The following is a 20,781-nucleotide window of genomic DNA, read 5'->3' on the forward strand; positions in this document are numbered from 1 at the left end:
ATTGCAGGAAACTCAGGGGCCCTATAAAAAGTCCTTTTCTTAAATCCTCTGCAGCTTGCCTGTGCCACCTTCCTGCTTCCTACATCTCTCTCTGCCTGTTCCAGCTCCGCACTAGAGCTAGTTAGCACCTAGATCATGCTGGCTAGAAACCGAAAACATAAGCCAGAGTCACGGCATTTTAATGACAATGTAATTACAATACAATTTTAATGATACCAGTAAGTCCTTCATTGTCCCTATCTTTGAAGACATGAGACTGTCAAAGCCACACGTGGGATGGGGCACCCCTCTCCGAGCCACGCTGACCCAAACCACTGGTGCTGCTTTGTAAGACGTGACTCCTCCTTGGGCGGCCCTGACTAGCAGCCACCGACACCTTGTGAGATGCTGGACACCACACAGCACCTGGCGCATCCGTCAGCATTTGGAGTGTTAACAGGATTTTCCCTAGCTTCCCACCCACTCAGTTGTAAGAGAGAAGTAGGGCAATACATAGGGAGGCTCGTGGCTGAGCCCGAGACACCACACAACTACTTGCTTTTGCTGTTGTTTTTTCCCAAGCCATAGTGCAAACTGCAGAAAAGCAGCATCCTGACTCCTGTCACAAGAGAAGGAGCATTCCCTGCCTCCCCCCCTTCTTCTCCCCATCCCTCTTGTGCATTACCAATGCACTGAGCTGGACTGGAGGGAGCCAAGGAGGAATGGGATTTAACTTCTCTCTCTCTTGTTTTATTTTTTAAACAACCTCCTCCTCCACCTCCTCTTTCTTCTACTCCTCCTCTTCTTCATCCTCCCACCCACCCCCACCCTGTCCATCTCCCCTCATCCCACTCACACACCACTCCCCCCCCTTTACCGGTATCCAACACTGTCAACCCAAACACATGATAAATTGCCCTGTCAACAGAATTCATTCAGGGACCAATTAATTCCACAGAAATGAACCAGGAGCCATCAGTTGCTGAAAAACTCCAAGTGCAGGGAGCGAGGAAGCTAGCTTTGTGAGTGAGAGAGAGAGAGAGAGAGAGGCTTGGGAAGTTAGTCTGACAGAAATTGGTCATTTAATGCTTAAGTGCACCGTAGACAGCCCTGTCATAGCAGCCGGCATGGCAAAAACTCCCCCAGTGCTTTATTTATTAATTATGTGGAGCAGCACGGGGGTCACTTCACTGTCTCGATACAGACTCATCAACTTTACTTCTTGTCACTGGCGGAGATCCCACAGCATGTGGGCCGGAGGGCCGGGCTGCATCCCGGTCCTGTGTCCTGCCCCCCCCCACCAGCCAGGCCAGAAGCAAGTTTTCAGGAGTGACACCCACGCCCTCGGGGAGAGCGGGCCGGGGCAGGCGAGGAAACGAGAGCAGGCAGAAGGGGAGGCAAACCGTCATCCTGCCACCGCCCAGCTCTGGAGCAGGGGTGGTGGGAGCCTGGAGATTTCATTTGCAAAGCTTCCTCATTATCCTCCTTCAAATTCTCCTTAGCCATGATGCCTGCAAAGATCTGACAGCAGTTAGGCTGCTGATGTATTATGAGCACTGCCCATCCTGCTGATCAATAGCAGCTCATGGCTCCACACCGTATTCCCTCAGCTGTCCATACCATCCGTTGTTTCTCGACTCGCAGTTGCAAGCTCTCTGAGGGCAGGACATCTTTCTGCTCCTTGATAGTACAGCACCAGGCAACGCCCGGTCCTGAGCTCTCAGAAGCACTCCTTGAAGTACTCTGTAGCAACAGAAATACTAATTCTATCCCTTTGCAGAATCACAGAAAATAAGGCTGGAATGGACCACAGGAGATCCTCAAGACCATGCCCCTGTAAGGCAGGATCAACCACAGTTAAACCATTTCTAAACCTTTTTGTCTGGCCTGTTTTTAAAAACAATACTGAAGGTTACACAACCTCCCTAAGCAACCCACCCCAGTATTCCTCTGCTCTTCCCCGTGCCCCTCTCCACCCTGCTGTGGCTTTAAGACTTGAAAACATTCACTTCCCCCAGAGAAAAAAAAAATGAAGCCAGGCCCTGAGATATATCTCCACCTTTGAGCAAGAGACAGAAGTATGTCCCTACCATATGGCAGAGATGTACAGATGATGCATGTGCTGCTTTTCACATTCTCTTGCTGGTTAGAAAACAGTCAGATGCCTTCTGGTTTAATTCAACGTAATGTGTATTTTCCAGTTGGGTCAGCAGAACCCAAACTTATTCCTCCATATAAAAGCTCAAGAATGCAAAGGTATCCTGAGTGTGGTTATAGTGCACTGTGCTGCCGATACAAGTGGCCTAGAGAGGAAGAAACTCTCTTTCTCCACACGTGATTACCAGTACCCAGTGAAGAGCTGCAGTGGCTGAACACTTCCAGTCCACGCATTATCTACTCCAGCATGAGTAGATAACATAGGTGCATGTGACACGGAGCTGTATGTCACAGTTTTGGATTCCTGGACCGGATTTTCCCAGCCTTTGTGAGTGTTCAAACACAGAGCATTAGCACGTTTCTTTTGCAGATGTCTCTCTGTAAGCACGTCTGTCCCTCCACTCAAACACTGCAGTGATTCTACAAGTAATAACCATAATAACATGTAAACATCTTAAACTATTCCTACCTGAGGCCAGAAATAATCTAGACCTTCACAGAGAAGACACAGAGAAATCAGATATGAAACAGTTTTGATATGGAGAACCTAAGACCAACGAGGTCAGAAAATTTACTTTTGTCTTGGGATAGACGGCTACTTCTCTCTCTAAGCTAGACCACCACAAATCAACAGTTCCCAGTTCTCAGTGTGAAACAATCAAACCACTTCAGTGTCTATCAGGGAGTTATTTTGCAGCTGATAATGATTCACAGGGGAGGGATCTGTGGGGGTTCAGTGGGCACAGACCACCATCATCCACAGCTGCACATCACGGATCCAGGCCTTGCAATATAAGTACTTCCAACAAGCAGGAAAAAAATGTAATGTGATTCTAGGAAATCTGTGTGGACTAGCAAAAGTACTGCTATTGCTGGTACCTTTTTGTGCAAGAACTGCCTGATTCTGTAAATCTGTGGGCAGGTTACTTGATCAACAGCAGAGGCTGAAATGTAGAATTTGGCTGATGAACTTTCTAGTAATGGGCTAGCTGCAAGCGCTCAGCAACTCAGGAGACAGCCTTAAAATCTAAGAAGCAAAAAAATGTTAGGGCACGCTTGAAGATTTCCTTCTCCTCTTCAATCCTGTCCCCTTTTCAGACACGTGGCGAGAAAATGGCCTTTCTGAAAAATAGAAGCTACACTTGAATGCAATCATTTGTCTCCTGGTACTGACATTAAAAAAACAAAACCACCATGCAAACAAAATAATACCAGGACATCACAGTTGATAACGCTGGACTGAATAATTGCAGCTTTGGACGTGCAGAAGGCTCAACATGCAGAAAGTGGCATGAAGACCATGCATGGTCTCTCCTTGTAAGAGGGCTGCATCTGCCCACGCAGACAGCATAGGACCTCAAAGGACAGCAGAGAGATCTGACCGTGCCTTGCTTACCCTTCACAGACCTTTTTTCTCTTTTTAGCTGCTGTGTGGCACTGCATGCTATGCATGGCTGCTCCCACAGCATAGGGGTCACTGCTGGGGCCACATCACTCCAATAGAGAGGTTGCAGCATCACGGCACAAAAGAGCACACAATGCCCTTATCCTCCTGGAAATCTCAAGTTTAGTCCTAAAGAATCAAATAAGATAGCATGAACTGAATGTTCTTCCCATCAACATAGCTGGAACCACTCAGCACTGTCGAGAGGAGTTTGCCAGTTGATGTTTTTCAGGGCACCTGCTTCCACATGCCCAGAACACTTGGGAATGCAGTATCATGGCGCTGGTCTGCAAGGATGGGCCCAACGAGATGCTAAGTACCTCCTGAAGCCTGTAAGGATTGAAGGCCCACACAGCCTAGGCCTGTACGTGAGAACCTGATGTAACAGAAAGAGAGAACCCCTACCACAAAGGTGGCAGGAGGTGCTGCCATTGTGTGCAGCAGAAAACCTTAGTTTGGCCCTGGAGCTTATAATGAGTACCTGTTTTCCAGCAGGTAAAGCCAAGCTGCCTTCACTTTCTGCATGTTGAGAGCTTTCAAAGAGCACCTGAATAATTCAGGGAGGCTTTGATCTGAGTGCAGATGGACACAGGCACAAACGGTTTCCAGAGCCAGCTGGGAAGCAGTGTGCTGGCACTTCTCACCTCCTGCCACTTCTCAACACCTTATCCCAGGCCAGCGGCAGGCCGAGCCCTCATTGTATGGGCAGCTCAGTGACGTGTTTGGTGTTAGCGGAGACCCCACAGCCTCTCCCAGCCTGTGTAACTCATTTACCTCCTGAGAAGCATGGTGGGGTACAACAGCATGTGCTGCTCCACAGCCCTCCTGTCATGGATGGAAGTGTGCACGCTCTGGGGAGAAAAGCTCTGTATGTCCACATCACAGCTTGGCTGATCTCCTCTCCAAACCAGAGGCAAAGGTCTCTGCAAAGAATGCTTGGGGCCTCCTCCTACTGCTCTGAGGACAGAGCTAAAGCTGGGGGAGGCCTTCTGTACGCAGCCATGAAAGAAGATGACAACGACCTTTCACTAGGCCTCTGTGGTCCCCCTGTTGCTCCCGTCCTTTTTCACGTAATTCTACATCTTGAATCAGGTTTTGTTCAGCCTGTCGAGCTCTATCCTGACCTGAAGGGCATTATCTATGATTTACATCAGCACAACCAGGAGCAGAATCTGGCCCTTTAAAGCTACAAGGCATGTACCTTTCATAAAGCATTTACAACTTGGGGCATAACAGCGACTTGACACTACACATGTGCCTCGATTCTGCCTGAGTATGCAGAGAACACGTCAGAAATTCATTTATTCATGTTGAGTTTAACAGAATACTTCTTGATTTAACTCATCACAAGCAGGGAGTCCCAGTGAGTGTGAGCACATGCACTCAGTGAAACACCTATTTTGTAAACTTTCCTATTACCACTCCGTAAGGTGTACTTTTCTCTCTCTCTCACTAACCAATAAAATACAATATGAGCCATGAAAGTTTTTCAGATGTCAATATATCTCCCTAAATTGATTTGTATGCCCAGACCATTACTTGCTAAGGAGCCAGTCTGCAGCTCTACCTTCCACGGGCCTGCGTGCACTTTCTCACTCACAGCGATGGCGATGAGGAGAACGATGCCAAAGTGAACGTAACCAAAGGGTCCCCACGCAGCTCTGATGCCACGTAAAAAATGGCTCTGTGTCTTACAACCAAGACACAGCCTCAGTCCTCCCACGCACAGTAACTGCCTCTGTGGCAGCTTTCTAAGGACATGTTCGGATGGGCCTCGGCAGCAGTTCCCAGGCTGTGCGCAGGCACTGCTCCGTTTGGCCTCTGAGTAACGCCGGACTGGAGAGGGACGCAGAGCCATGCCCATTTTACAGCTGGGGAGCTGAGGCATAGGAATTAATTACTGCGTGCACCGTCGCACAGCAACTCATAGCTCAGCAGAGAATCGAAGTAATGTCACTTGGATGCCACTTAATGTCACTTAGTATTTGATCCGCTAGGCTGTTCTTCCCACAGCTGATCACCCTTTTGTATGTAAATCAGCCCCTACAGCTGGAGGAAAGGCACTGTAAACTCAGATATTGAGGGAGGGAAAGAAACTGCTGAAAACAGTCTAACAAGAGAGCAACATAGCTGGCACGGCTTGCGCAGGGAAAAATACGTTGTGATTAGCAGCTGAATAGGCAGAGGTATGGAAACCTCCCTTTGTCACCCTCAAAGCTCGGCTCCCCGAACCTCTGTCATCGGTCAGCCAAGCAGTGAGACGTGTCTGAGTGCAGAGTGGGGCTGGACTGCACGTCCTTCAGGACCTGGGCTGTATTTCTGACGCATTGTGCACTGCTTGTGCAGCAGGGCCCTGGTCCCTGCTTTTTCAGGAATACCAGAAGTGATAATGGAGTAGGAGCAGACAGGTTGGGTACCTCCAGTCAGGCAATGCCCAAGCCTTTTTTCTGCTCAAGTTACCTACCAGAGAATGACAAGTTTCATAGCATGAGTAGGAGCATTAGACTGTGCTCCAAGAGGAGAAAGAAAAGATTTTAAGTAGGAGTTAAGGGACAGAATTATAGAAGAGAAACCCAGTCCTGGAGTGCAGAGATGCAGGCAAACAATGTGATTTGAATGCACTGCCCCAATCAAGCCTGTAAGTCTATCTAAAGGAGAATCATCCCACACAATGTTCGCAAACTCAGGCCATGATTAAACAGCAACGCTGCGTAGATTTCCTAAGAAGGAAAGCAGTGGGTACTAAAATGCTTAGCTGTTTTTCTTTTGAGAAATCAAGTGTGCTTCAAAGATAACAGCCATGAAGATTAAACTGCAACTGTACCAGCAGAGAAAAGCAGATGGAGGCACCAGTGCTGCCAGACAAATATGCGGAGATGTTCAAAGGCTGGAGGTTTTGTCAAACCCTGCTCGAGGAGGGCTGTAGGTTTCAGCTGTGGAAGGTGAAGAGAGGCAAAGAGGAAAGAAAGGGGAGGAATGTGAAGTAGAAGGATTTCATTAATTAAAAGAGATTAATTAGCACCATAAAAGCAGGCAGCATGGATTACAGCAACTGTCAGCAAAGAGCAGTGACAGCTGCAGCAGAGATGGCCAGCCACCGCTGTCCCCAACCACTGGCCACCTCCCCACCTCACGCTGCTCGGGCCAGCTCCAAAATCACTGAGGGCTCCCAAAATGAGGGGCAACTTGGAGGATAGACCTCATCCAGACAGGGGAACGAGCTGGTGCCCATTTTTACACTTTCCATGTCACCTTGAGCAAATCACTGATCTTGCCATGCTTCAGTTCCTGAAACAGGGAGATGATTTTTCTGAACTGCCAATTTAAATTGTAAGACCTTTGGGGCAGAGAGTAGAGAACGCTTTCTATTATAAGGGACCAGTAAGCATTAAAGAAGTGCTGCAGTAAAAAGCTGGTCAGCTTGTAACCAAAGTCCAGAGGTGGATGCATACAGATGAAGTTAGAAAAAAAGAAAGTTCATGCACATTTCCCTCTTCCATAAAAAAAATAAAAACAAACACCTTTGATATCAGTGAAGTATTTCATAATTTCACCATGTCAGAGGCATTTTTAGCTGTAAAAAATATGGAAAATATTTTCATTTTTTTCCCTGATAAATGTCTTTATTTTTACTGAAAACATCACTTGGTTTTCTTTTATTTGTAAAAATTTGTAAAAGATCAGAATGCAGAAAGGCTCTCAAATCACACCATCTTGATTTTGCCAATGTGAAATATTTGCAGTGCTCTCAAATGGCTTCACTAGTTAAGACAAAACTCAAACTATTCTTGTTCTGGATCACAACACACTTTTTGATGTATTAAAATTCCTAAGAAACCCTATATTTAAGCCATCATTTATAAGCATCTCCAGCACATTCAACTGCGGCACCACCAGCAACATGTATTATTCATGTTTGAAGCATCTTGCTATTTGCTATTCAGCCTTTATTAATCCTGCAAAAACATGTATTTGGGAACCTACGATAATACATGCTATGGGGTGCAGCCATGTATGTGCACAGCACCAAAAAGTCTTGAGAGGGAAGCACAAGGCAACTACAGTAGAATTGGTACCTCCTGGCACGGAAACAAATGCCATTGCTCTCCAAAAACCTGAATGTCCAAGGCAGCCTTGAGAATCTTCAGAAACAACTAAACCCCGGCAATGAGCTGTTTCTTTTTCCATGCTCTCCCAACTGCCACAGTGAGTCCCACAGATCATCTGGACTCCAACACGGAGGGAATGTGAGAACTGCTGTTCTACTGCTGGCCCCACTGCCACCTGGACCGCAACTTGTGAGGGACCCATTCAAGCAGGGTGAAGAACTAGGAGATGAAGTTGTGATTTACTGTGTGACATGGGGCAAGTCACTTTGCTCCCCCTTTATCTCAGTTTACCCAATGGCCGGGAGGAGACGGAGGGAGGCAAATCCCCTGAGCTGCCTCCTGGGACCATCGGAAGAGACTCCGCTCACCTTCATCCCAAGACACAAAGCATGCCAAAAAGATGCACCAGAGGCGCCTTCTGCTCCAGGCCCCTGAGCCACCCGAGAGGGCTCCCTGCTCCTTTAAGGTGCAGGAGCCAGCAGCCCGAGGGCTCCGTGCCTGCCTGCTGTGCTCACAGCAGCCATCTCAGCAGAGTCAGACCCTGGGCTGCTCCAGTCTATTTTATCACAATTTACTCGGTAACAGGTTACAAATGTGGCATCTGATGAAAATAATGAGCCTTGATGTCACTTAGTGCACGAGGCTCCCTGCGTGTGTGCAGGGAATAGCAAACAAGAGCCAGCCCGGACTCCTCACAGGTGCCAGTGTAGCGGGTCCCACGCAGCATCCTCCCGCTGTGCTCTGCCCCTGTTGGGCCCACACGCCTACCACAATTGAGCTCTGCCACCAAGGCCAGCCCCAAGGCAAACCCACGGCAGGGCCATGCTCCTCTGTGCCACCTGTGTTCCATGAGAACTTGCTCAGCACCCTGCAGGCCAGGGCTCAAGGACTCCAGTTATGCCCCCAGGTGCATCCATCTCCCACCTGCAGGGGCACAAGTTAGCCGAGGGCAGGATGCAGCCCACTGCAAGGAAATGCTCTCTCTCCTCGTCTTAATGTTGTTAGTGTGAGGGAAAACCTTTTCAATTAAAAAAATAAAATTGATAATCAAGAAGAAGGTTACCCAGCTCTTAGGTGCCTAAGTACTCCTGGTCTTCTGAGCTGGTCAAACCTAGCTGTGCCAAAGACTTGCTAGGTGACCCTGACCAGGTTCCTCTGCCCTTCTGAGTCTTGTTTTTTTTGCTGTCAAACAGAATGAAAGCTTCCCGGTGCTCCACGGCTATGAGGCTAACTGTGGTAAAGGCAATGGGGGCAATGGACAATGATAAAGGACCTAGCAGCTGGTGAGAAGGGTAAGAGTAGGTGTGATACAGAGCAGAGGGAAGGCTCAGAGATGGGATAACCATGGAAAAGAGCATGAAGCAGAGGTTAAAGCAGATATAGGAATGACAACTGAAAACGAAAGGGGAAGGGACATAATGAGGGCACACAGCTCTCCATCCATATTTCAGTTTTTGTTGTTGTTGTTGTTTTGTTTTTTCCAGCTAGGTTTTACCAGAGACTTCAAAGCTTCTGCTTAAAGCTTAAAAAATTCATCCCTTTAGATCTTTAGATCATCCCTTTAGACAGAGAAGTAGAACAAAAAATTCTCCAGGACGTAGTACTTCTGGATGGTCAGCCTAGGCATCTTGACCAAGCATCTGAACAGATAATGTGTCTGGAAAGTGCCAGATTTAAGTGCTTGAAAATTCCTTGGAGGAGTTACCTGCTCAAAGGAGAGGAGTCTTTTAGCCCCTGACATTTACTAATATCACTATTCAGATTTTATTTTAATATATATATGTGCCTCTGCTACATGCAGACTCCTAGTCTCTTGGGAGTGTGATAAAGCATGAAAAAATCACTGTCTTTTTCTGCACAACAGCACCAATTTATAGTGTTACATGGTGTGCAGGAGGCTCCTACAAACCAGTGCTGGACTATGGGGCAAGAGGTGAGGGCTCCAGTCCTCATCCTGCTCCTGTCTGTGGGCTCAACATCCAGATCTTGATTTCCCATGTGTGAGAGGATAGACTCTTTCCAGATCCCACAGCATTTGGATTAAAAATCCTCTGGGATATAATCTGCCTTTTCTTCCATTTTTTTCTTAAAAAAAAAATAAAAAAAATCAAAACCTATCATGACAAGGGCTCTGATCTCATGAGAGCTTTTCATTGCTACTGTAATATAAACACTCACCCCACTCCTCTCATTAAAATCTCAGCCTCTTCCCCAGAGCTTCAACACTGCTCATAGTCAGGTCACTGCACAGAGCCCGTGTGTAAAGGGAGATGGCAGCAGGACAAGAGAGGGTGGTTGAGGACATACTGAGTACTTACGTTTGCTGAGCTGGTCACAGTGACACCTAGCTTTTTTCTCTGAGTTGACAGCACAAGGCATACAAGAAATGCAAATCATTGCTTTCAGTGTGCAATATCTTGCACTGAGTTTAACAGAAGTATCTGAACAGGGAGAAAACATAAGTTAAAAGGGCTTTTCAGTCTAGCAGAGAGAGTAGAATATGACCCAGTGACCAGAAGTGAAAATGCAGGCAAATTCAAATGAAAAATACAGCCTACAGTTTTAACTTACAGCGATTAGCTACCGGAACAAAGTGCCAACGGAAATAACAGGCTCTTACTGTCTTAATGTCTTCTGTGACAACATGGGCCTCACTCAGGAGGGCAGAGTAGATGGTTGCAGGATTCCTTCAGTGTGTAAATCTATTCTTTCCGTTACTTAATTCACCTACTCTTGTCAGGGCCTTAGAAGTTCTTTGTCATCTTTTCTGGTCTCAATCAGCATACCTACAAGTTCCTCTTCTCTGCTCATTCCTTTTTCAGGCCATTAGCAAATACATTAACCAACACCAGCATTGCTGCAAATTGTCTGTTTTGCCTGAATACTCCTTTCAGCAATATATGAGTTCTCATCACAACCCTTTCCAGCCTGCTTCCAGATGGATTCTCATATTTGGAAAAAAAAAAAAAAAAAAAAGAAGGGTTTTCTACTACCACTGCAACGTATGGGAGTCTCTGGGACATGGCAGCCATGACATTTTCTCTAAATCTCTGTCCACAGTCATTTGGGAGTCCCCCATCTATACGGAAATCTGAGCACTCCTATTTTGCAGATGTGCAAGTATGACATAAGAGACCAATGCCCAGATGCAGAAAGCCCTCAAATGCCTATTTCTCACTGATCACAGTGCTGAGTTACTCTTACAGATAAGAGCTCAAATGACTTTGCAGGGAGAGATCCCACGGCTTAGTCAAAGTGCCTTGGGAGCACAAAAATAGGCCCCCAACTCCAGGGAGTCTTCATGCTCTCCCACATCCAATATTGTGTGGCCAGGAGACCGACAGAGGGACGCCAGCAGGCGAGAAGTTACCTTCCCTCTTCTCCTCTAAACCCCCACACAGCCAAGGCCAGCTCCGCTCCGTGCACCCAGAGCGCAGCCTTCCCTCTCTCCATCCTGCAACCCCTCACCCCTGGGGCCTGCTGACTGCGACAGATAGGAAAGCTCTCTGCAGCAGAGTGTCTGCTGGAATGTTTTTTAATTATCTCTGGAAAGTATGGACTGTGTATCATCATTAACTGGACTAAACACTGACGGTCAGTGAGTCAGGTACCAGTAAACGGTGCAATTAACAGCCAGAGGAGAGAAGTGTATTCAATCTGAAAGCTTTCTTTCTCAATCCATCTCCACTCATCACCCAAAGTGCTGAGCAGCGGACTTTTACTTTCAATTACATTAATCAGGTTAATTCCAAGTTAAAGTCAACATTTTAATCAAGAGGCAGCAAACTCGTGCAGGGAAGTAGAGGGCTGAGGGAAAGCAAAGAGGGAAAAGAAGGGCAAGAGGAAGGAGGAGGAAGGGAAGAAAGAAGGAAGAAGATGCAGGGAGAGAAAGCAGGGCATTAGGGCGCCGGTCACTGCTGAAACAATCAACTGTGATAAATAAGGACTAAGGTTTTACATTGGACCTCTAAGTTTAAGGGGGTTAAAATTGACCACCTTTGTAACTTTGGGATACTGGGCTGTTGCATGGGGATATCTGGAATGTAAATCAGAGCAGCCTCACAAGTGCTGTACTTGGTGGCAAGGACTGTCCATAGGAACATCTTTTCTGTGGTGTCTGCAACTGCCTGTGCTGCAGACCCACCCCACGACACCCCCTCTTTGCCCAGGCATAGCTCTCCCACATGCCCTATAATGCATCAAAACATCGCACACGTAAAAACCATACCGAGTGCTCCACCATACTGAACAAAACTCCAGCTGTAGCTGCAGCCGAATCAATCGCATTAACACTACCTGGGTATCCAGCAGTGCACAGATCAGATACTAATGACTAGGAAATATGGCCTTAAGTATTTTAAAGAAGCCTGCTTATCACATTTTGTATGTCACTGCTAGAGATTTTTAAACTAACTGAAGGGAGAGAGATGCCCGATTTCCATTGGATTTCAGAAGAACCTGAGAGCCTAATGTTGTTTAGCTCCTTTACAGACCAAGTGATCCAGATCTGCAATGGAAACCACAGAGAGGATGCTGGAAGGTTCACCTGGGCTGAAGCTCCTCACTATTGTAAGGGGCTACATAACGCGTTGGGTATGATCCTTATAAAGTGACTTACAGTTCTGCTACTGGCCCATCATACCCGTCTTTCACAGTTACAATAGCTCGCAGTTTAGAGAGGAAGTTTGAGGTTCAGCTCCTGTTCTGCAGAGCCCTACCAGGTCCTGACAGAGGAGCGGTCTCGCCAAGTGTGGTGTTTGGCAGCGGTCTCCTGGGCAGTGAAGCTAGCAATGCTCAGCTCGCACTGCAAGAGTGGAGCTTCTCCCGGAGGAAACTGTTAACCCTCAGCTCACAGTGCAATGCCTGTCTCTGCTCTTGTAGGCTTGGCCAAGAAATCAGAGGGAGATCAGAGATTTGGGAAATCAGAGATTTGGGAGATCAGAAAACAGAAGCTGTAGGAAAGCCACTTTCTCTAAGGAGAAGGCACGTGATAAAATAGACTACCAGGAACACTTGTTCATCTCTTAACTCTAGCACTGACTTCTCCTATGGCCTTGGGTGGACTACTGCTTCCCAGCCATGATCTTATCCATGCAATGGATGGATATCCAGCAGTGCTGCTTTATCTTCCCAAAACACTTTGATTTAAAAAACAAAAACAAAAACTTTTTTAATTAAAAAAATAAAATAAAATAAAATAAAATAAAATAAAATAAAATAAAATAAAAATAAATTAAAATAAATTAAATTAAATTAAAAATAAAGGAGATTACATTCATAGCTGTCCAGGATCATGTCCTTTAAGAGATCTGGACATTAGCTTTACCATATCTATAAAAAATATAGAATAATTATGTGTTATGATTCTAAAAGAACAAAACAGTGCAAAGGGACTAAGAAGCATACAAGGGAAAGACAGATGTAAAGCGAGGAAAAGCCCATGATGGGAAGATGTCTGTATGCGTTACCTACTAAAATTCAAGCTTAGGGGTCTTTCAAATAGCAGCAGGCATTGCGGTTCCATTCCCGTGCTCGTGAGGTTTGATAACATAATGAGAGCCACGTGCCCCAGCAGAGCAGAATGGTACCTGCCTTTGGAGGAGAGCGAGACAGTGAAACACTGCCATCCGTTCCCAAAAGCCATCAGGAGCAGAGCTCCAGGACTTTCTCCCCAGCAGGAGCCCAGTTCCAGCACTTCTGAATTTAAATTTTAAAAAGTTTCTTGCTGTTTCGCTTGAACAAGGAAACAAATGATGCAAAAATAGAAAGATTGGAGTAAATAAAATAAGAGCAAGCAGTTAATTAGCGGGTCTGATCAAGAATGCCCCGCCGTGCTCATTCTTCCTCCAGCACTCCCCACTCCCCTCTGTGCTGTGCTCCCGGCTCCAACCCGCAGTGAGCAGCAGAGGCGCGCCCCTGCCCGCCGCCTCCCGCACCTCTGCTCACTGGCTCAGGTCTGCTCTGCAGCACAGCTGGAGCCGAGGTGTCCCCCCCGTGCCACCCTCACCAGTTCTCCTCAACCACAGGCTCTGTAGGCACATCTCCTCCTCCCTCCCTCCCCTCGACAGCAGGGCCAACGAGCACAAGCAGTGTCAGCAGGGCAGGAACATGCCCTTTTCCCCTGCCAGTCAGGGTAAGGACAAAGGTATGAATGCGATGCCTTAGCAAGTCAATTTGGGATCCAGAGAGAATATGAGCTGATAAGGAAACATTCTGCCAGGCCAGTGGAAAGAGCAAATTCCCTTCATCTTCATCCAGCATCCTCAGTCTGAGCACCACTGCTAAAACCAAGCAGTGCCAGCAGCAGCAGGCATCTCGGCACAGGGGAACTGGGCGTGCAGGCACACGGTTCTGCTCCTTGCTGCACCGCTTAGCCATTCCTCACCAGGCCCTGCTCCCCTGCCACACCAGCCATCCGCCCAATCTCTCTGCTTGCCTAGGCCCTCATGGAGCAACTCTGACAGGACTTCAACCTTCTTCAATAGATGGCTGATAAAACCACATCTGAAGGCATAGCAATAATGGCAAAAACAGAGTTATAGCTGTAGCTTGTTTCACTTGGATTAAGCAGACAAGTACATGGCTCAGTTTTGCAACCACAGTAAAAATGCTTCACTGGTAATTTTACTGGTACTCCTAGAACATTAAAATCTCTGCATGTACATACGCCTTTACCATATGCCTGTAGATAGCCCAGTCCTTGACTGCCAATTTTAGGGCCTTCTGAAATTTTAGTGAGAATAGGGTACCTTCCAAAAAACATATCCTGAGTGCTGAGAACTCTCAAATGCACCTCCATATGGCAGGACAGTGCCACTACACCCCAGAGCAGGTAGGGAGACCAAAACGCTGAACAGAAAGGAGCGATTTCTGTAATTAGACTCAGTCCTCCTGACCTCCTTTTTCTACTCAGCAGTTCCACTCCTCAGCACCCTCAGCAACCAAAACAGGGTTAGGCTGCTGTGTTCACTAACACAGTTCACTAATAATTCACTGCCAGCTATGTTCACTTTTCAGTCCTACACCATGGCCTTCCAGGGGGCTCAAGCCTTCATATTTAGCCCTGCACATACACGCTGTGATTCACACACCTGTCGACCTTATGGTGGGCTTTGAAATCAGACCCACGTTGCCGTGATGCTTGCTGATATCTCTCATCATGAGGTTCCAGGAAGTGATGTGGAGTAGAAAGCCGAGTTAGTGGTCCTGAACCCACTGGAAGAGCTCCCAATGTGGTCCAAGGAAAAACTGTAAACCATAGCTCTTGGGGATGGAAATGTGTCTGGGAGGTCACGTTCTCCTCTGAACACACGGCACCTTGCCAGTGGGCTTCAAAGGCCCCAAACTGCGCTCACCAGTGGTGTGGAAAGTTCAGGGGAGAAGAAAGGAGCCTCCGCTTTTCCACTGCCCAGTCCCTCTTGTTGTAGGACAGGCTGTTTCCTCTTCTGCCTCCAGCCTCTCCAGCAGCACAAGGCCTGGGCCGGGCGGAGTCAGACTCAATCATAATCACATTTGCATAATACATTTTACCTTTCTCTCCTCCGCTGTAGTTTTCTGAACTTGCCAAGTTGCAAGCTGACCCCGTGAGCCAAGGCGTGATTAACTGAGAAATTCACAGCAGCGCCACTTTAATCAAAGGGGACAGAGGTTACAACAGCTCAATATTAGTGATAACCAGCCTTTGATCCACAGAGCTAGGCCAAGCCTGGCAGGCAAGCTGCGAGGAAATGCACCGTCAGGACTTTTGTGGGGAAATAATACCTTATTAACCCCTTCATCTAACCTGCTGTGGGCGAGCAGAGAGAATCACCAGAAAAAAGTCCCTTCCAGAGTCTTAATTACAGCCCACAAAGCTGCTCCTTTTTAAGTCTATACCCAAAGGTGTTAGATGCTAGCCAAGAGCCAACTCCATCTCAGAGGTCTCATGGCCTGACATGTAACTGAGATGACAGCTTCTGGGTGCTCCTGCTTCTACTCCAGGTTGGTCCCCGGTAACGAGCTGTGGCGCCCGGCACAGAGGCAGTGCCGACGAGTGGCTTTGGCACTTCTTTGCACATCAGTACATGCACACCGAGCTCCCGAGCCTGTCCTTCTACACTTCTCAGCCCAGGCCGAGTCACTTCTGTACCTTTTCTTCCCTTTCCTTGCTTTCTGTCTTTCCTCTTTTGCAGGAGGAAAAATCTCTTCTTACTATGCATGTTTAGTAGTATCTAAAGAAATGCAGCCTACCTGATCTAACCTTCAAGATGCCTTTGGGATCGAGCAGAGGCCATTCTCATAGGTAGTGCCAAAGGTGTTATGAAATTAAATAATGGGGAAAACGCCATTTGGTAAGAGAGTTGTTAAAACTAAATGTGGAGACTTGAAATAGAAAACAGACCCAGAGCCTCAGAGCACAACAGAATCCCAGTTATGACATCTGTGGAGAAATGGAAAATTCCCAATTGCTGAAAACTTTCAATTTTAAAATTTGCTTAACTAAGGACTGGACTTAAGCCACACAAAAAGAAATCTGTCATAGAATGAGTCTCCTGGCAGAAATGAATCTGGGTCAAAATGTTTTATTCCAATAAAATAAGGTGATTTTAATATTCTTGTTTAAATAGCATTTTAAATATTATTAAATATTTTTTGAACAAGAGGTATTTTGAAATTAAAAACCACCTTTCACACTCAAAGTAACGAAATGGAAGGTGTCGATCTTACTAAGAGGCTTCTGTCAAAAGCCTGTGAAACAAAATTTCCGTGAAACTGACATTTTGGCAATAAGTTCATTTTCAGTTAAACAATCTTTTCTGTTGGAAAACACTATTAAAAAAATCAATTCCACTGATTATCTTTTTTGAGGGGACAGTAGACTAAAAACACCACCTTCCCAACTGCGTTTTTTTTTTTTCAACCACTCATCATCTTCATTCAAACAAAGAGTTGCCCTGAAGACCCAGAATGAGACAGCAGAGTCTCCCAAAGGTCTTGGGTAAGTGAGGTAAGAGCCTTCCTTAAACTGGGGGCCAGCAGCTGCAACAAAATTCGCTCACGCATTCCCAAAGGCATGTTTTGAAGGGCTGTCTCCAGACACCTCCACAAGTCCTTATTTCCAAGAGGTGAGGGCACTCAGATGCTGGCTGAGAACCAGACAACTTCCCCAGATTGCCAACGTGGCTACAGGCGGCTCCAGGTGAATGTTTTGTTGAACCGACTGAAAACCATGAGGCCACTCGCAAAGCCTAGAGGACTAGAGGACTAAGGGATCCATTATCACTTGGGTCCCACTTCCATGGGCCTCAGCATTTTCTCCCACCAGTTTCTACTCATCACCTCCTCCTGGACCATCCTCAGCCATTCCCACCACTTCTAGTTTCCTTCTTCCTCTTCAACATGCTGTTTTTTTGTGTCATTCTCCTCCTCATTAAATATCTTTACGAAAATGGAAGGTAGGAACAGCAATGCGCACTCTGACAGAAGGGAGAGCATTTCAGCAAAGACACACTACACACCAAACACCTGCACTGCAGTTTCTAACCTCTCCCCTGAGAGGTTAGACAGAACTACCTAGCCAAAATAAACAGACTATCAGTTACCAATAATGTAAACCAAGCCTCATCCCTAGCAAGTGCAGGACACACCCCCTAGCAGAGGACAGCAGATACCACACCAACCCACGCAGCACATTGACCTCTGCCTGCTTATACGCTAGCACCAGGCTTTGTCCGCTTCCCTCCCCCTTTCTTCTCTCGCCCCCCTGCATATCCATTCCTTAATTGATCCCTGATCATCTCACGAATATATTTCCCTCTTTCCCCAGGGCAGGTCCACCCCCTTTTCCCTGTGCTCTGCCATTAAGATGGGTCTCACATCACCATGCACAGCGGCACACGCACAGCTCCAAACACCTCAGGGCAGGCACATCATTTCCAATTGTGAGCAAATGCTGTTGGTTTTCATTAATCTGCAGACACTATATTTGCCAATTTCTCCAACTTTTCTTTCTCACTCTCTCTTTCTGCTCCGAGGCAGGTGAGTGCATCAATTTTCTTCTCATCTGTGGCAGTTAAATTAAATGGAATCGGCCTGATTGCTGAAAATCAAAGAGAAGGCTGATAAAGCAATTAAATCCCTCTAATTCCTCCTCTTGAAAAGGTGCAGCTTGGCTCAGAAGCTAATTAACTTCATAATGAAAATCCTTCTTCACCCTTTTAGGCTTTCTTTCCTTCTTGTTTTTGGTAAAGGTGGAAGGTTGCCTACAGAAGAAGGGGGATGCTAGAGCAATAAACATGGCTTCCTTGGACACGGCAGCCAACTGGCACGCAGAGCCATGGGGATTAGCAGCAAGCACCGTACCCCGTCGGTTCAGCAGCAAGCACCCCGAGGGGAATTCTGACGTTTGACCTGCCCAGGTCTGAAGTCTCTGTGAGGCCAGCAGATCGTGCTCTCCGATGCCCCGTGTCCCTCCTGAAAGGTCACTGCATGGGAGCTTGCAAAAGCTACCCCTCCAGCGGCATTCACGGGGCCAGACTGCAGGTCGGTCAGGGCCATCTGTACCCGCTTACCCCAAATGCAGATGTACAGCCCGTGGACACTGTCCCAGGGGCGCTGCTCCCACTCCCCTCCCACCCATGCAGTTGTCTGACAAACAGGTCAGGTCCCCCAGGACCCATGCAAGGAGCAACCGCTGCATCAGTACTGCAGCACGTTCATGCTCCAGGTGCAGCCCGGTCCTTTTTAATTTGTCCGTGTGGGAGTCAGCAACTCCAGTGAAAATTAAGGGGACAAATTTATCTTCTGTAGCATTGGCCACTTTCTATGTAAAATATTACAGACGTGTAAGGGGAGGACAACTGGGGCCTTGGCTTCCTCGGTTCAGGACACATCTCAGTACTCACTGCCTTCTAACTTCCCACCAGGCACACCTCTGTCAACGCTGCTACTTCCCACACTCATTCCTGCTATTAAAAGTCTGTGTTTCAGGTTAAATTCTCTTCCCTTTTGCAGTAGTTTCAGAGTCAGTTTTCCAGGTTATATAACTTTTTATTAATTTTTGCTAACCTTTTACCAAATAAGCACATAATTAAAACATTATGTACATCCTTATTCATGGAAATGTGTCAGAATATAAAGGGAGGTATATCCTATTAATATTAATAGCAATGCCATCTCACCCCTGGGAAAAGAGAATTTTGCTGTTCCTTTTCCCTTTCTGTAGAGGATGAGACATAAAAACTGTTCAGAACTGAAGACGGAACTTTGCTTCCTAAAAATAATTAGCTGACCTGTCACCTCTCCCTGATGAAACTTGCCATGGGGGTTTTTAATTAACACAAATGATCTGATCAATGCTACTGTACTGTATGCAAAGAACAATACTCTTAAAATAGCGTACAGTGCCCAGCAAAGGCTCAAGACCATTTTGCATATACTACCAAGTGTCTTCTTTTGGCGTTGTAATTGGGAGCAGCTGATTTATGGGACATAAATGCTTTTGAGCATAGAGCTTAGACCAGTACTGTTTTTCACCTACCCTGGTATTTGCCAGGACCCGTTAACACTGTGTAAGGAAATATTTTGTGCACCCCTGTTGACTCCCCAGCACTTTCCCCTGCAGCCCTACATGCAGCTCTTCTGAGCACACTCAAGCCAAATCCCGGTGCACTTCTATCCCGTCCTGCTTGGTTTGCGAGCTCTAACCAGAGCACATCCCAAGGTGGCGTGGCCTCAAGCTGTTGGCATCCCTGTGTTATCCTCTCTTTGACAAATGGTTTATTTTTGCTGCAGCAGTAAATCTGGCTGCCGTTGTTTACTCCTCTGTCTGTGCACTCGTCAGCAGGAATGTGCTCAGCCCTGCGAACCCCAAGCCCTCAGCTAACAAAAGGCTGTGCACTCCATTAGCGCTCGCTCTGCGCTGCGGAGATCCCTGCTCATGGGCATCGGAGGATACGCAGAGGGAGCCTCCGACCCGAAGCCAAACAAACAGGGTCGGAGGCTTGGGTTCACAGAGCCCAACCCGTCAGGCAGAGCAGCAGCCGCTGCCTATCGCGTAGTCAAGAGAGCAGACCTTTTCACTCAGATCCTACTGTTAGACCCCATACTTTAATGACAGCCCGTATTTCTCCTTTAACATCCCCAGAAATGCTCTATAACTTAAGGGAAATCCAACACACGGTTAAGGCAAATTCAGTTATCAGTAATGTTACTATTGCTAACGAATCAGTATTTCTTGATGACCAGATTCACAATACCACTTTAATCCAGGGGTCTTAGAGTACGTTAGCCAAACCAGCCCTTTGGCACTTCTGAAAGGTGCCATCTGCATTTTGTACAAATAAAGGAGCAGAGACAGACGTGTAACAATTTGCTCAAGGTCACACAGGAAACTAGTGGCAAAGCGAGTCCCAATTCCAAGCACTTGCTCTGATAAGAAGATGAAACAGTTGCACATTTAGTCCCGCACCAGTTAAACAGCATACAGAAGACACAGAAGAACCTTAAGTATTTTCCTGCGAGGCTGCTGAACAGGGAGAATCACAGATCTGCCCACAGGCACACAGGTGCATCTCTGTCCCATGCACAACTACTCTTGTTCTACATATGTGATTCTACACCCGTTTCCCTGGAAAAGCTACCACTGACTGACAGTGGAGGATCAGATCCTCTGTTTATCGTTTGGAATAAACATACGATGTGCTTTGGAAAGTGTTGCATGTCACCAGGTGGATAGTGAATGCTCATTTTCTGTCCCCTTGTGATTTTTTCCTCCCATATTAACAAGGCACCCTTTAAATTCACCTGAAACTCCAGGGCTCCTTTCTGGGCCACTCTGCTGTAGGCAGCATAAAAGAAACGGGAACAGGAAAGCACCTGCCTGTGAATTCAGGAGCGTGTCACACCAGGGGGCAATGCACACACCCTTCAGCACTGGTAAGCAAGAGATGTAGGGCAACACGCTCACCAAAATACACACACACACCTGGGACACGCACACACAACCAACGGATGCATAAAGCCAGGCAGACACTAAACGTACTTTAAATCCAGCATGAACTCACGGAACCTAGACACAACCCTACACAGCTGAAGACCGATGCACACACACAC

At 46.9% G+C, this 20,781-nt stretch overlaps 1 long non-coding RNA gene across 10 annotated transcripts in view; it reads right to left on the reverse strand.

Moving 5' to 3' along the window:
* LOC136791237 (uncharacterized) overlaps positions 1–20,781 on the reverse strand; it is a 318,474-nt gene that overhangs the window by 230,527 nt on the left and 67,166 nt on the right. Inside the window, exon 1 of one of the 10 annotated variants that reach the window (XR_010832783.1) lies at positions 15,045–15,221. The exons of the other annotated variants lie outside the window; for them this stretch is intronic. This is a non-coding gene — a long non-coding RNA (uncharacterized lncRNA). Of the gene's footprint in view, positions 1–15,044; positions 15,222–20,781 lie in introns of those variants that run through there. 10 annotated transcript variants of the gene reach the window in all.

Source organism: Anser cygnoides, chromosome 7 (genome assembly GCF_040182565.1).
Source record: "Anser cygnoides isolate HZ-2024a breed goose chromosome 7, Taihu_goose_T2T_genome, whole genome shotgun sequence".
In the NCBI taxonomy this organism is placed as follows: domain Eukaryota; kingdom Metazoa; phylum Chordata; class Aves; order Anseriformes; family Anatidae; genus Anser; species Anser cygnoides.